The sequence below is a fragment of the Aquarana catesbeiana genome, linkage group LG02 (assembly GCF_042186555.1).
Source record: "Aquarana catesbeiana isolate 2022-GZ linkage group LG02, ASM4218655v1, whole genome shotgun sequence".
Taxonomy (NCBI): domain Eukaryota; kingdom Metazoa; phylum Chordata; class Amphibia; order Anura; family Ranidae; genus Aquarana; species Aquarana catesbeiana.
Window position 1 is genome coordinate 688,136,271 of NC_133325.1, and position 15,838 is coordinate 688,152,108.

Below are 15,838 nucleotides of genomic sequence, written 5' to 3' on the forward strand. Positions count from 1 at the left end.
TGTGGCTGAAACCTTGGGCAGCCACTACAGTATCAAAACAAAACTGGTGCAAAATCCCCTTTGACGGCAAAGCTCAAGAACTTCTCTCAGTTCCGTCAAAGTAGATACCAAAAAGAATTGGAGAAGTACTCAAGCCACTTTTTTGAAATCAAACAAACAGAGGAGTCTCTCCAACCCCCAGGAGGGGACAAAAACTTTGACAGGAGGCCACTCCAACTCCCTCCAGTAGGAGCCAAGTTGAAGAGGTTTTCAGAAGTCTGGTCCAGCCGGTGCAAAGATCCCTGGGTGGTATCTACCGTCCGTTTTGGTCATTTTTGGACATTCCTAGAACATCTCCCAAAAGACGCGTTCATTCTAACGAAATGACCAGCTTCTCCTCAAAAGGTGGAGTCTCTGCAGGAATATCTTCACCTACTGCTGTTTCAGCAAGTACTAATCCCTGTCCCTCCTTCCGAAAGATTCACAGGATTCTATTCTCCTCTCTTTCTTATTCCCAAAAAGAGTGGAGAATGGAAACCAGTAGTGGATTTGAAGAGATTAAATCGTTTCATACATTTGGACTCTTTCAAAATGGAATCCTTACAAACTATCATCCAGATGGTCCAACCGGGGGACTGGATGATCTCGGTAGACTTGCAAGATGCCTATTTCCATGTTCCCATTCTCCTTGCCTTTCAGAAATTTTTAAGGGTGGTGGTGGGTCCCACACACCTCCAGTTCCAGTGCTTTACTTTCGGGCTGTGCACATCCCTAAGGATATTCTCGAAGGTGTTAATCGCAGTCCTGGCACCCCTCAGGGGAAGTGGACTTGCTAGTTTTTCACTTTCTGGATGACATCCTACTGCTAGCCCCCAGTCCAGCACAACTACTGGAGCACAGAGAGATTCTCTTGTCCACCCTGAAGGAGTTTGGGTGGTTGGTGAATGCAGAGAAGAGTCTCCTGACCCCAACCCAAGTAATGATCTACCTCGGCGCTCTTTTCAACACTGCAGCCAGAACAGTGTGTCTCCGTCCCCAAAAAGTGGCGGCTATTGTCCAAAACATGAAAACATGTGTCATGTAAGAACACTATCTCAGCTGTCAGGATCGAATTGTTTAAGTCTAATCGGGACCATGTCATCCTGTATCCCGATGCTGCCCTGGGCTCATTGGCATTTGAGGACTTTTCAAATGGGCTTCCTGACTCAGTGGAGGAGGAAATCACTGTGTCAACAAATTGCGATCTTGGTTTCCATGAAGAGGGGTCTCCTCTGGTGGTCGAAAGAGGACCTAATCTCAAGACCTTGTCTTCTTAAATGCCCCTCCTGGACCATTCTTTCCACCGATGCGAGTTCAATGGGAGCACACTGTGATCACCTTGCAGTACAAGGGAAGTGGGACGTTCCCACGAAGGGGGTAGTCTCCAATGTCTTGGAATTACGTGCGGTCTATCTAGCCCTAGTGAGTCTGGGAGAACATCTACACCAAAAGCAAGTCCTAGTATGCCTGGACAACAGAGCAGCAGTGTCGTATATCCAACGACAGGGGGGAACCCACAGCATCTCTTTACTGAGAAAAAGTGGAGCCCATTATGTTGTGGGCGGAGAGAAATCTGCTGGATCTGAAGGCAGTCTACTTTCCGGGCCATCTGAACGAAGAGGCAGATCATCTGTCTCATTGTTTTCAAGACAACAACGAATGGTCTCTTCACCCTTCAGTGTTCAATTGGATCATGAATCTGCAGAATCCTCAGAAAATCAATCTTTTTGCCTCTCCAACGAATGCCAAATTGCCAAGATTTGTCTTTCCGCCTACCTCATCCTTGAACAGAAGCAGTAGATGCCCTTTCGGGCCCGTGGCATTGCAAGACAGTTTATGCGTTTCCTCCCAGGCCCTTAATTTTGAAGTTTCTGCTAAGGTTAGTGAGGGAACCAGTCAGAGTAGTGGGTATTTCTCTCTTACTGGCCGAGGAGGCCATGGTTACCCTGGGCAATGTGCCTCAGTATGTGTTGCCCGTTCAAGATTCTCATAGTTGCCAACATTGAAAAAAAAATATGTGGGACACTTTTTTGGATGTAGGCGGAGCCATATAATAATTAGGGGGTGGGGCATGCATTTGTAGGCATGGCTTAGCAATAAAAAAATAAAACTGCGGCGCGCGAAGTGCGGCGCAGCGAAAAATGGGCATGGTTTATGCGAAATAGTGGGCATGGCTTAAATGGGCATGGCTCAAAGGGGTGTGGTTAGAGTCTGAGATGAATAAAGGATGGAGAGGGAAAGGGGGAGAGAGGAATGAAGGGACAACAGCCCCAGATCCTACACAACAATAGAAATATGTGTATTCTAGAAAGTTTAACAATCAGCAGATAAAGATACTCCAAACACCTGGTGTTAGCGCTTCAATCATCCCGGTACCATGATTGTTATGGTGTCAGGATGATTGAAGCGCATTATTTCTATTATTACATTTTAATATAAAATTAAATCATTCAACTCACCATAATGCCGAATCAGTGGGATCCCTGAGTGTGTCACCTGCCACGTCGCCTGCCACCAGCAGAGTCCATCCTTGCATCAGGTGCCCCCAGCAGAGTCTGTCCTTGCATCAGGTGCCACCAGCAGAGTCCGTCCTTGCATCAGATGCCCACAGCAGAGTCTGTCCTTGCATCAGGTGTCCCCAGCAGAGTCTGTCCTTGCATCAGGTGTCCCCAGCAGAGTCTGTCCTCGTATCAGGTGCTCCCGGCAGAGTCCCTGCTTGCATCAGGTGCCCCCAGCAGAGTCTGTCCTTGCATCAGGTGGCCCCAGCACAGTCAGTATAGACCCCCTCAGTGCAGACCCCCCTCCATCAGTGCAGACCCCCTCAGAGCAGACCCCCTCCATCAGTGCAGACCCCCTCAGAGCAGACCCCCCTCCATCAGTGCAGACCCCCCTCCATCAGTGCAGACCCCCTCAGAGCAGACCCCCTCTATCAGAGCAGACCCCCCTCCATCAGTGCAGACCCCCCTCCATCAATGCAGACCCCCTCAGAGCAGACCCCCCTCCATCAGTGCAGACCCCCTCAGAGCAGATCCCCCTCCATCAGTGCAGACCCCCCTCCATCAGTGCAGACCCCCTCAGAGCAGACCCCCCTCCATCAGTGCAGACCCCCTCCATCAGTGCAGACCCCCTCAGAGCAGACCCCCCTCCATCAGTGCAGACCCCCTCAGAGCAGACCCCCCTCCATCAGTGCAGACCCCCTCAGAGCAGACCCCCCTCCATCAGTGCAGACCCCCTCAGAGCAGACCCCCCTCAGTGCAGACCCCCTCAGCAGACCTCCCTCCATCAATGCAGACCCCCTCAGAGCAATCCCTCTCAGAGCAGACCCCCTCAGTGCAGACCCCTCTCAGTGCAGACCCCCTCAGCAGACCCCCTCCATCAGTGCAGACCCCCTCAGAGCAGACCCCCCTCAGTGCAGACCCCCCTCAGTGCAGTACCCCCCAGAGCAGACCCCCCTCAGTGCAGACCCCCCTCAGTGCAGACCCCCTCAGCAGACCCCCCTCCATCAGTGCAGACCCCCTCAGAGCAGACCCTCCTCAGTGCAGACCCCCTCAGCAGACCCCCCTCCATCAGTGCAGATGCCCTCAGCAGACCCCCCTCCATCAGTGCAGACCCTCCCCTCCCATAACGCCCTCCAGGCCCCAGCAGTGAGCACATACAGCAGCCGCCGGTGTTGTGTAGTCAGTGGAGAGGGGAGGGGCTGATCCGTGCGAGAGGAGAAGCTGATTCATTGGCTGCACGGATTGAGCCCCCTTCCCCTCTCTACTGAACACAAGGGGGAGCGATCTAGCGGTGGCAGCGGTGGCGGCACTGGCGTCCATTTTCCTGAAGCCAGCTTCCAAAAAACTGGAAATTGCAAACATTCCCGATTTTCCCTGGGCAAATCTCGATTCGGGACAGCCTCCGATCGGGACGAGGGTCCCAAAATCGGGATTGTCCCGGGAAAATCGGGACTGTTGGCAACTATGGATTCTGGTGCTTCCTCAACTTATTTCCCAAGGGAAATTTGTGCATCCAGCTCCTCACAAGCAGAACCTGCATGTTTGGATGTTGAAAGGGAAAAATTCCAGTCCTTAGGGTGCTCTGCAAATGTGATTTTGACTCTTTTGAAGGCCAGAAAACCCTCCACAAATTATGTTTATTCAAAGATATGGAATAAGTTCAAGTTGTTTGTGGCAGACAAGTGTTCGGATCCTACAATGCCATCCACTGCACTCCTCTTGGATTTTCTACAAGCTGGCTTGGACCTTGGTCTCAGTCTCAGTTCACTTAAAGTTCAGGTGGCAGCGATTTCGGCAGCTACCCAGAAAAGAAGGGCAGAAAACTCACTCATCATTCAATTATTTAGGGCAGTCAAAAAAAATTGACCTCCAGTAAAACGCTCTTTTCCTGCTTGGGATCTGCCCTTCGTACTGGACTCTCTGATGGCTCAGCCTTTCGTCCCAGAATCCGCTTCCTTATGGAACCTGACGCTCAAAACAGCCTTTCTAATTGCAGTGACTTCAGGAAAAAGGGTCTCAGAATTACAAGCTTTGGGGACAGAAGATGAGCACATATCTTTCTTTCCGGATAGGGTGGAACTGCGGACAGTTCAGGGGTTTGTCCTAAAAGTCTCTTGTCGGTCCACTTTCTCAGAAACCTGAGCACTTCCCACCTTTACTGATCCACTCTCAGGTTCGCTACAAGAATTGGACATTTCCAAGGTGCTAAGATGCTACCTGCAAGCCACAAGTCCCTTTAGAGCATCAAACAAACTGTTCATACTTCCTTGGGGCAGGAATAGAGGGAAGGAAGCCGCATCAAGAACTATCGCTTCCTGGATTTGCAAGCTGATCCAAAAAGTGTATAGGGCTAGAGGGATAGATCCTCCAGCGGTGAAAGCCCACTCAACGAGGGCAGTCTCCTCACCATGGGCGCCAAGGGCTAATGTCTCTCTAGAAACCATTTGCAAAGCGGCCACATGGTCATCCCCAAACACGTTCATGCGTCATTACAGGATTGATCCAGAAGCACTCACTTCAGTAGAGTTTGGGAGAAGGGCGATTGAGTCAGCTCTCGCATTTCCTTAATAAATATTTTCTTTGTGAGCATTACCTACCCTGTTGTTAGCTATTTATTTGATCACAGATATGCTGCCATGGAGGCACCAGGAAAACGGAAGATTGTGTCATACTTACTGTAATTTTCCTTTCCTGGTGCCTATCCATGGCAGCATACATGCCCTCCCATGGTATTCGATATAATAGGAGAATGCTAGTGGATGATATAGTTGTCACTTTTATAATGTATTAACTATCCTGAGGGGAGGACTCCGGGGCGGAGCTTATCACAGGTATGCTGCCATGGATAGGCACCAGGAAAGGAAAATTACAGTAAGTATGATACAATTTTCAGGTTTTTTTTTACACATTGCAGGGGATTAACCCCTTAAGTTCCACAGTGAGTATAACAAGCATGCTATGCTGCATATACAGACTGATTTTACTGTTGTGGGTTTAGTAACACTTTAAGAAGAAGCCTGTAATGCCCAGTACACACGGTCAGACATTGATCGGACATTCCGACAACAAAATCCATGGATTTTTTCCGACGGATGTTGGCTCAAACTTGTTTTGCATACACACGGTCGCACAAAGTTGTCTGAATTTCCGATTGCCAAGAACGCGGTCACGTACACCAAGTGCGACAAGACTATAAAAGGGCAGTTCAGAACCAAGCACGGCACCCTTTGGGCTCCTTTTGCTAATCTCGTGTTAGTAAAAGTTTGGTGAGAGACGATTCGCGCTTTTTCAGACTCGTGGTTTTCAGATCGTTTTCTGCTGTTCAGTTTGTGCTTGTGGGTTTGTATCTGGTCTTCGGTGCGTGCAGCGAGTTACGTGTGACTCTGTCATTGTGTTCTTGTTCGTTCGTTACTGTTTTTCAGGTCGCTCTTCACAGGCCTTACTGTTCTTCAGTGCGTTCTGTTACTTCGTTCTGAGCAGCCTACCGTTTTCTAGCCATGCTACGTATACGTACTCCTCGTAGAGTTCGTGCTGTGCGGGGGCTTGGTGTTGGGGTCCTTACTTTGACACAAGTCCAGTCCATGAACAGGGTGGGGAGAAGTTCATGGACCAAGAATTGGTTGCTCCAGCGTGACCAGTTCTGTCACATGCCTTTGCTCTGTGAGATCCGTGAGAATAATCCTGATGATTTCAGGAACTTTCTCCGAATGACGGACCCCGTATTTCACCGTTTGTTGGCTTTGCTGACCCCCTATATCAGCAGGCAGGATACCTGCATGAGGCAAGCCATCACTCCGGAGCAGAGGCTAGTCGCCACCCTGCGGTACTTGGCAACGGGGAGAAGCCTGCAGGACCTTAAGTTCTCGACAGGCATCTCCTCCCAGGCTCTGGGGATCATTATCCCAGAGACCTGTTCTGCCATCATCCAGGTCCTGCAGAAGGAGTATATTAAGGTAAGATTTATCCTTTAATATCACATTTTATTGTATAGAATGTTTGCTAATGTATTGTATTTCTTTCCTCATTCCCTAATTACCATGATTGTAATATGCTGTGAATGTCCCCTTTGTCCTCATGCACGCTGGAATTTTAGGTTTTTTTTTTTCCTTAATACATATTTGCCTTCACTTACCTCCCCAGCATGCTCTCCTGGGCCTATATTCACCTCGTGTGGTCAATTAACAATGTATTTTGTCAGCTCCATAGTAGTGCTTTACCCTAAAAACCCCCTAAAATGTAGAAATTTGTTATGTGTGTTTGAAATTCTGGCAGAGTGCCAGAGGCATTTTTTTTGTGTCCCAAAATCATTTGGAACCCCCCCCCCCCCAACTGCTAACTCAGCTGATACCAATCCTCTATCTGCTGACTTTGGCAAACCTATACACACTATACCCAACTCTTTAGTGGCCATATTTATGGATGAATTCCCCAAAGCATGTAGTGCAAGGGCCTGCCTGAATACTTACAAATGGTACTGTTTCAAGTTTTTGTATCCTATTATTATCTTGATAGGTAATAGCAGAATGTTAAAATGTGCTTCCATTTGTACGGTGTGTGTTTTTAGCTTTGTATTATGACACTTGTTACCTGTCCAGTGGGCTGCCAATAGTGTAAAGTAAGGAGGGCCTGGCCAAAGTAATACACATTATTTAGGCATTCATCTCTCAATGAAGTGGAGAGGGTTACCTGTCCAAAACATCCCCCCCCCCATAAAATTTAGCAAATGGCCCATGGGGGGGGGGGGACTGATAGGTGGACCTTATACCTTTGTCTTTAAATACTCCCTAAAATAACTTTTATGCTGATGTTGGCCAAGAATGTTTGTGTCTAATCTGCTTTCCATGTTTATGTGCAAAATGATTAATTTTCTTTTCTTGTTTGACTCCACAGTTTCCTTCCACAGGAATGGCAGACTGTGGCCTCCCACTTTGCCCAGCGGTGGGACTTTCCTAACTGCGGAGGGGCAATTGATGGTAAACACGTCCACATCGTCCCACCACCCAACTCGGGGTTATACTATTACAACTACAAGGGGTTCAATAGTGTTGTGATGTTGGCGGTGGTGTCGGCTACTTCCTGTATGTGGACGTGGTGAAGAATGGCCGGATGTCCGATGGTGGAGTCATCACCCAGATGGAGTTCTACAGGTGTCTCCAGAATGGCAGATGGACTTGCCACCTCCAGAAGACAATGTGGAAGGACTCCCATTCGTCTTTAAAGCGGATGAAGCGTTTGCGCTGGGGACCATCTTTTGTGGCCATTCCCGATGAGGACCCTCACCCTGGACCAGAGGGTTTTTAATTACCGGCTGGCCAGAGCCAAAAGAGTGGTGGAAAACACATTTGGAATCATGGCCAGCCGGTTCCGCCAATTTCTTACACCCATACACATGGCGGAGTATAAACTGAATCATATCATCCTGGCGTGCTGTGTTCTCCACAACTTTTTAAGGCAAAATTCTGATAACTATGCTGCCTCAGTTGGGCCTGAGGCCGGAATTCCTGGAACTGAAACAGCCCTGACGGCGCTTGAGGCTGGCCGTCCTGGCTTGCCCCCCCTGTGTGCCCGCGAGGTCCCTCTAAGATACCTTGAATACTTTGCGGGTAGGGGGGCCATCAATATGCCAGACAATGTATGATACATTTTTAAAATTAAAAAAGCATTTTAACTACTAAAATCTTTGGTGGCATTTACTGCTTGTGTTTCTTTTAGCTGACCCTGACAGAAATGTGGGGAGTCCTGAAAATGGCGTGATTGTGTAACATAAAAAAGCACTGTTGGGTTTTATTTACTAAAGTAAAATCCACTTTGCACTACAAGTGCACTTGAGACTGCACTGAAACTGCACTTGTAGTGCAAAGTGGATTTGCCCTTAGGAAATAACCACCATTGTCACTGAAAACCACAATTTTACCACCACAAAATGTAAGGAGCATTGAAACAATAATCCACACATTCTTGAGTATCAATCTTTTTAATACCAGCACAATCACATGTGCATTTATAAAAGGTTTTTAAAACAAACCAACATGTTTGTTGTATAACAATTTTTTGGGTCACATTAATAAAAGTAGAAATGTCCATTTAAGATAAAACAGGCATGTTTCAAACAAACAAGAAATACACAAATATGGAACTTACAAAGTTCAACTTTTGTAGGAATTGAAGGTAATATCAGACATGAGTATTTATAAACTGTGTTTGATATTGCGTTCAGATGGGGTGAAGTCACCCCTGGAAAAGCCAAATTTTGAAGATGCACACAAATTGCCGAATATCAACATGTGCTACCTGCCATCACGGGGGATCAAGGGACGTGTTTTGTGGGTGCAACCCCTTCCTTACAGCTACTTTATTATTGAGGAAGGGGTTGCACCCCCAAAACGCCTACATTGATCTCCCGTGATGGCAGAGAGCACATGTTGACACACTGTGTGCATCTTCAAAATATGGCTTTTCTATAAAATGTCAAAAAATGTTACAAATTCTTCAATTACAAATATCACAAAAAAGGAAGGGATTTGGAGGTCTTTTAAACTCTCCCTAAAACACCAATGTTCTTAATTTTGTTTTTAACCTCATTGATGTTTTTCTGGATGTTTTTTATGTCCCTATTACACCCCATGATCTCCCCGATCAGGATCTGGGCACTCTCACTGGTGAAATGACCTGGATCCACAGCATCACGATCACCTACAAAAAAAAAATAAAAAAACACACCATGTATTATAAATCTGCCGGCATCCATCTCTTACCTGAGCCTGTGGTCGCAGACACTCACCTGTTGTGGTGACTATTTCCACCAAGTCTTCCTCCTCCTGCTCTGCTTGGCTTTGGTGGATTTCCCCTTCTTCCAGAGGTGGGGGGTCTGTGGTCTCCTCTGATGAGGGGTGTCCTCCGAGTCTTTTCTCCCCTATGTAAACAAAATAGGTATACTTAGCACACAGATATTTGATGGCAGAAATAGGAATATGAAACATTGCTTGGAAGTGGGGTACAATTGTCTGTTTGGTCAGAGTTACAAGATGAATAAATATTTGTTTCCTTTGTCAAGCTTGAATACTTACCTGTTTTGTACAAGCTTCACAGATGGAGACACCCCTATAGTATACACTGGAGCACCTGTGTGGGCCCCCTAATAAAAAGGGTGTTCTGTTGTCCCACACTAGTGCTCCAGTGTCCAGATGTGTAAACAGCTGCTGAGTGTCCTCTCCTTACACAGAATTTAGTTTGCATTACATTCTAGTTAACAACCCATCTACACAACAAAATTATTTGAAGAGAAGTAGGCCAGAAAAAAGGTATTCAAATGCATATGGCCAAAACAATGGGGTTTTCTATGCCGAATGAACAATGTTTCATACGAACGAACAATGTGCCCATGAACATGAAAGTTGCCATTTTAAACTGTACAACAGTAAAGAAAAGCACATTGAGCAGCACGAACGTAATAAACATAAACAATTGGAACACAGGACAACTACTTACTTTTTTGCAGCACTCTCCTGATCCTTCTATACTGATCGTGCTCCCTTAATTTGAGGTCCGACCACCACTTCCTGAGCTGATCCTTGGATCATCGTACCCCGAAATTCTTCTGCAGACTTTTGACTACTTTCGCCATGATCTTGGCCTTTCTGATATTGGGGTTGGGGTAAGGTCTATACTTTCCGTCATAGTCGGCCCTCTTCATTATGTCGACCATCTCCAACATCTCCCCAAAGGACATATTTGAGGCCTTAAATCGTCTCTTCCGGGATCAGGACATTTCTGGCTCCGGGCTTTCCTCCTCCTTGATGGTGTAATTATCAGACACCTGCTCTGTCTCCGCCATGTGCTCTTCCCCCACTGCGCCGAATGAGAAGGGGCGGGGAATAGACTAGAAAGAACGTCAGGGGTGGGCGGAGTTTGACGCATGCGCAGTGTATATCAAGCGTAACACGCGTGAGTAGGTAGGTATCTGTGAGGTAGGAGAATCGGAGGCGCCGATCGTGATAACGAAGGTAAGATTTAAAATTGGGCCTATACTGCTTCTAGATTGAGGCCTGTATTGTGACAAGATTAGAAGACTTTAGCCTGACATTAGGGTTTGTCTTGTGTTGTGTCTTGCAGTGAAAATGGATCTAGTCAATGATCGGGACTTTATGACAATCTTCATAGATATGTTTAGGGAGCTGCCTTGTCTGTGGCAGGTGAACCACCCCGAATATAAGAACCAAAGAGGAAGGCAGCGCTGGATAATTTGCTGCAATTTGTGAAGCCGGTGATCCCCGCGGCAGACATCACCTATTTGAAGATCCTAATTGGTGGCATGAGGAGCATTTATCTAAGGGAGCACAAGAAGGTCCAGGATTCCCAGAGATCAGGAGCTGCAGATGACATTTATGTCCCCAGGCTGTGGTACTATGACAGACTGCATTTTCTGGCAGGTCAGACTGAACCCAGGCCAGCACTCTCCACTCTTCCTCCCACGCTTCCTTCCCCCCCAGCTGAGGCTTTTGATGTCCAACCTGGGCCTTCCAGGCAGCAACATGTGGAGGAGCCCAGCTTGAGCCAGGTATAGCATTCTTCGAAATATTTCTGGTTGTCCAATCAATGATGTTAAATATATGTTAGTTTGGAGTACTAATTTATGATTGTGATTGATGAACCAAAAACTAAAACGATGTCCCTTTTTCATACACAGGGAAGTCTCAGCCAGGAGGTGGCCGGGCCAAGCAGGCTGCCCGATACCCAGGTCCCTCCCCTCCGCCTTCAAAGAAAAAGTGGCAGGAAGAGGGGTAACCTGGAGGAGGCTGCAATAGGCCTATTTAGGAAGGCTACTGAGGCCCTCAGAACACCCCACAGTGTGGAAGATGATTTTGCAGAGCTAACTACATGCAAAATGATGCAGATGGAGGAGGGCCAACGCCTCTTATGTGAGTTTTTAATTTTGGAAGCTCTAAATAAGGGGTTGAGGGGCCAACTCACATGTGAAACCCACATTTGTCAGCTCACCCATGGTCATCCTCCTCCTCCTCCTCCAGGTCCTACTCCTCCTCCTGCCACACCTCCAACACCAGAGCCACAGCCGGGAAGGAAGCGTGGAAGAAAGACCAGAGAGTGATGGCCTGGGTTCAGTCTGGTCTGACAAAAGATGCAGCCTCTTGTATGACCACAGCCTGGGGACATACATGTCATCTGCTGCTATCATAATCTCTGGGACTTCTGGACCAGACTGCACTCCCTTAGATATGGACTCCTCAGGCCACCAATTTTGCTGTAAAATAATTGATGTGTGCCCTGGGGGCCAAAGTCTTCGCCAATTTCTGATGTTTATCCAGCGTTGCCTCCCTCTTTGTTTGGTTCTGATCCGTTAATAAAGGAATTTTTGTTTCAATTATACTCGCCTATGTGTGTTTTCCTTCAAAAAGGACAGTTTGTTTGTGAGGAGGCAGGTACATTTCAAACATACAATGTGAAATTAACAAGAGACACCAACACCAAGCAATCTCCTTGAGATTAAATAAGACAAGATAATGATCGTGTTGTGGTAACTTGACACACAAAACACACCCAAAAATATTCTCAAGTAAAAAAAATAAATAAATGAAAAAATAAAACACGATCAGGCTTGAAAAAACTACAAATCCAAAAAAAAAATATATATATTTTTTGACAGATGTGACAAATCAAAATATATTGATGAAATCATGATAAATAATAAAGAAAGAAGTTTGTGAGAAGTCTGTGTGAATATGAGCAGCAAAACAACTTAATTCTTCTCACATTATAAAGAAGAAGAGAGTGCGCTGCATTAAACAATTGTAAACATTGCAGCCTGACGAAAGTGCTGTATCCATTCCGAACGCTAATTTTACCAGACCAAGCTGTTCCGTCTCGGAATTTCTTCTGAGCATGCGTGGCACTTTGTGTGTCGGAATTGTCCACACACGGTGGGAATTGACGCGATCGGATTTTGTTGTCGGAAAATTTTATAGCCTGCTCTCAAACTTTGTGTGTCGGAAAATCTGATGGAAAATGTCCGATGGAGCCCACACATGGTTGGATTTTCCGACAACACGCTCCGATCGCACATTTTCCATTGGAAAATCCAACCGCGTGTACGGGGCATAAGACTTTGTTTTGCACCCAGAATGTATTTAGCTAATTTAAACTGACAGTTCAGTTGGACAGTAATATTTCCACATTTTTCAAAAAAATATCTAGTGAATTTACCTTGTTAGACTTGGCTCAGTGGCAATTATTTATGCTAAATATTCTTGTACAGTTTACATTTATTAAACATCTAGATTTAGATTCAGATAATTTATTAAATTCAGTTGAGTTTATGTTACAGATGCAGACTGTTTTACTGATGCATAGATATCACAAAATGACATTGTCAGTATTAATGTTGAAATCTGTCTTTATATTTATTACTGAGGGAGATGGTGGTGGCTATTTTAATATTAAACTAAAATGGAAATATTGTTAAATGGATTTCCTTCAATTACATCCCACTATTCCACATTCCTAGATTTACACTAATTTCATTAGTGCTCGCGTTATTTTCCTTTCATTTAAAGACAGATGCAGACTGAGACACATCACAGCTGAGACCTCTGTTAATAACTTGTCCATACAGCTCTAATTAAACATTGATCTGGAAGCTCCGCTTAACTCTTTGGAGGAAGGAGAGAAAACAGACAGAACAATCCCCTAACTGACCTCTGTAACCAGCTAGGTACAGTTAGAAGTACGGTAATTTTAAACCAAAAATGAAGGTACTCATGCATGCAATAAGACAATAAATACAGAATGTATAAAAAAAGACCTAATTGTAATCTCTTATGAGGTTACATATCCATTAAGCTGTTATCCTTTCTAAGACTACAAAACAGGCAGGATTAACTGTCTGGGACTTTGTGTTTAAGCTGTAACCGGGCCTGGCTCTGACATATATTTTTGTACAACAGACAGGAAATGACTTTGAAAAACTAAAGTTGTACTTATTTTAGCCTCTGTTTCATAACCCAGGTGTTTAGAGCTATTCTCGTATTGCCATCTGACAAGTGCAACATTTTTTTAAAACCTTGAACTAACCTAAAAAGGAAGATTATCAATACTAATCAGCTGGTCATAAGTCACTCTTAAGCCTCGTACATGCGATCAGATTTTCCGCAGACAAAACCTCGGACTTTTGTCCGAAGGCGTGTGCCTGGATTTTTTCTTGCATACAAACGGAATGGAATTGTCAGCCAACAAACATGAACGTAGTGACATACTACGTGGTTTTTCAGCTCTTTAGCGCCACCCTTTGGGCTCCTTCTACTAATTTTGTCCAAAATCCATACCAAACCCTTATCCAAGCGTGCAGCCCAGCAGGTCAGGAAAGGGAGGGGGACGAGCGAGTGCCCCCCCCTCCTGAACCATACCAGGCAGCATGCCCTCAACATGGGGGGGTGCTTTGGGGCTGTGCCCCCCCACCGCAAAGCCCCTTGTCCCCAGGTTGATGATGGGGACAAGGTCCTCTTCACGACAATCCTGGGTTGTGGCTGTGGGGATCTGCCGGCAGGGGGCTTATCGGAATCTGGAAGCCCCCTGGGGACCCCCAGATCCTGCCCCCCCTATGTAAATGAGTATGAGGTACATAGTACACCTACCCATTCACCAAAAAAAGAAGTGTAGTGTTACAAAACCCAGGAGACGGTTTTTGACAAATCCTTTATCACAAATCGTGTCTTCTTCCTCCAATGTTTCTTTTCCCTCCGGAGTTTCTTCTCCCTCTTCTCTCTCGCCGCTGCTTCCCGCTAAAAATAAAAAGCACGGTCTTCCTCCGACTCTGGCTGCCTCTGTTGTGTTGGCTCCCACTGTCTGCCATTTCTTATACAACCATAAGGCATGGCCATCCGTTGACATCACCTGGAGACCCTGCCCCTTGTGCCATCACGTGAAAACACAAAAAAACATAAAGCGTAAAATGCATGAAAAAACACATTAAAAAACGATGATTTAAAAAGGCAAAACACACGGGAAAAATGCATTAAGCACAGCCGCATAGATGTGAAACTAGTGTAAGTATCTTATTACAATGGCATCTGAAAGTCAGTGAGATATATTAGACAGCAAGTAAACATGTTGCCCCTGAAGTTAGTGCATTGTAAACAGAAAAAATGGGCATTGCAACTTGTTTTGTATTTAGCCGCAGACTTATCAGAGTGCGCATGCCCATGTCCACAGCCAAAAGTGCCTACATTGCACATGAGCCTCATAACTGGAATGCGGAGTAAAGGAAGAAGGTGATCTGATTTGATGAATCACATTTTCTTTTACATTCTGTGGATGGTCGGGGTGCATGTGTGTCGCTTGGGAAGAGATAGGACTGCAATTTGAGAAGGCGGCAAGCCAGCAGAGGCAGTGTGGTGCTTTAGGCAATATTCTGCTGGGAAGCCTTTGGTCCCGCCATTCATGTGGATTTTATTTTGACGCATAACACCTACCTAAACATTGTTGCTGATGAAGTACTCCTTCATGGAAACAGTATTCCCTAATGACATTAGCTTCTTTCAGCAGGATAGCACACACTACCTCACTGGTAGTAAAAATAGTGTGCTTTGAGTTCAAGTGTTAACTTCCGCCACCAAATTCTCCAGATTTAATTAAATGAAGCATCTGTGAGATGTGCTGGAAAAACAAATCTGATCCATGGAGGAACCACCTCACAACTTACAGGAGTTAAAGGATCTGCTTCTGACGGCTTGGTGGCAGATACCACAGCATACCTTCAGAGGTCTAGTGGCATCCATGTCTGCACGGTTCAGGGCTGTTTAGGTGGCAAAAAAGGCTGTTTGGGCAGCAACATGGGGTGGTAGGTCATAAAGGTATGGCTGAATGGTGCAGCTGCCACAGAAGGAAAATACAGGGGATCGGTTCCAGTAAATGCTGCCCCTGCCACCACTCCTGTGCAGGTTCCCTTCCTTTTGATGCCCCGGCCCCAGTGGACCCCCACTTGATAACTGAAACACCGTAACCTGTATTTACTATGCTTCAGTTTGTGAATGAACAGGGAGACTGAGCAGAGCTCTTCCTGTTCATTCGTTCTGTGCAGCTGAGGCTGCAGAGATGGAGATTGAGGACTGTGTCCTCAATCTCCTTTCTCTGTCCTAAAAGTGAGATATCAGGGGTCTGTTTAGACCCCTGATATTTTACCAAAGCTGTCCAACAGGGCTGCTAAAAAAATGGTAAAAAATAATTAAATTATAAAATAATAAAAATGAAAAAACTACTGACACAGGGGTTAGGATCCAAGGAAGATTAGAGTGTTTCTAAAGAAAGAAGGT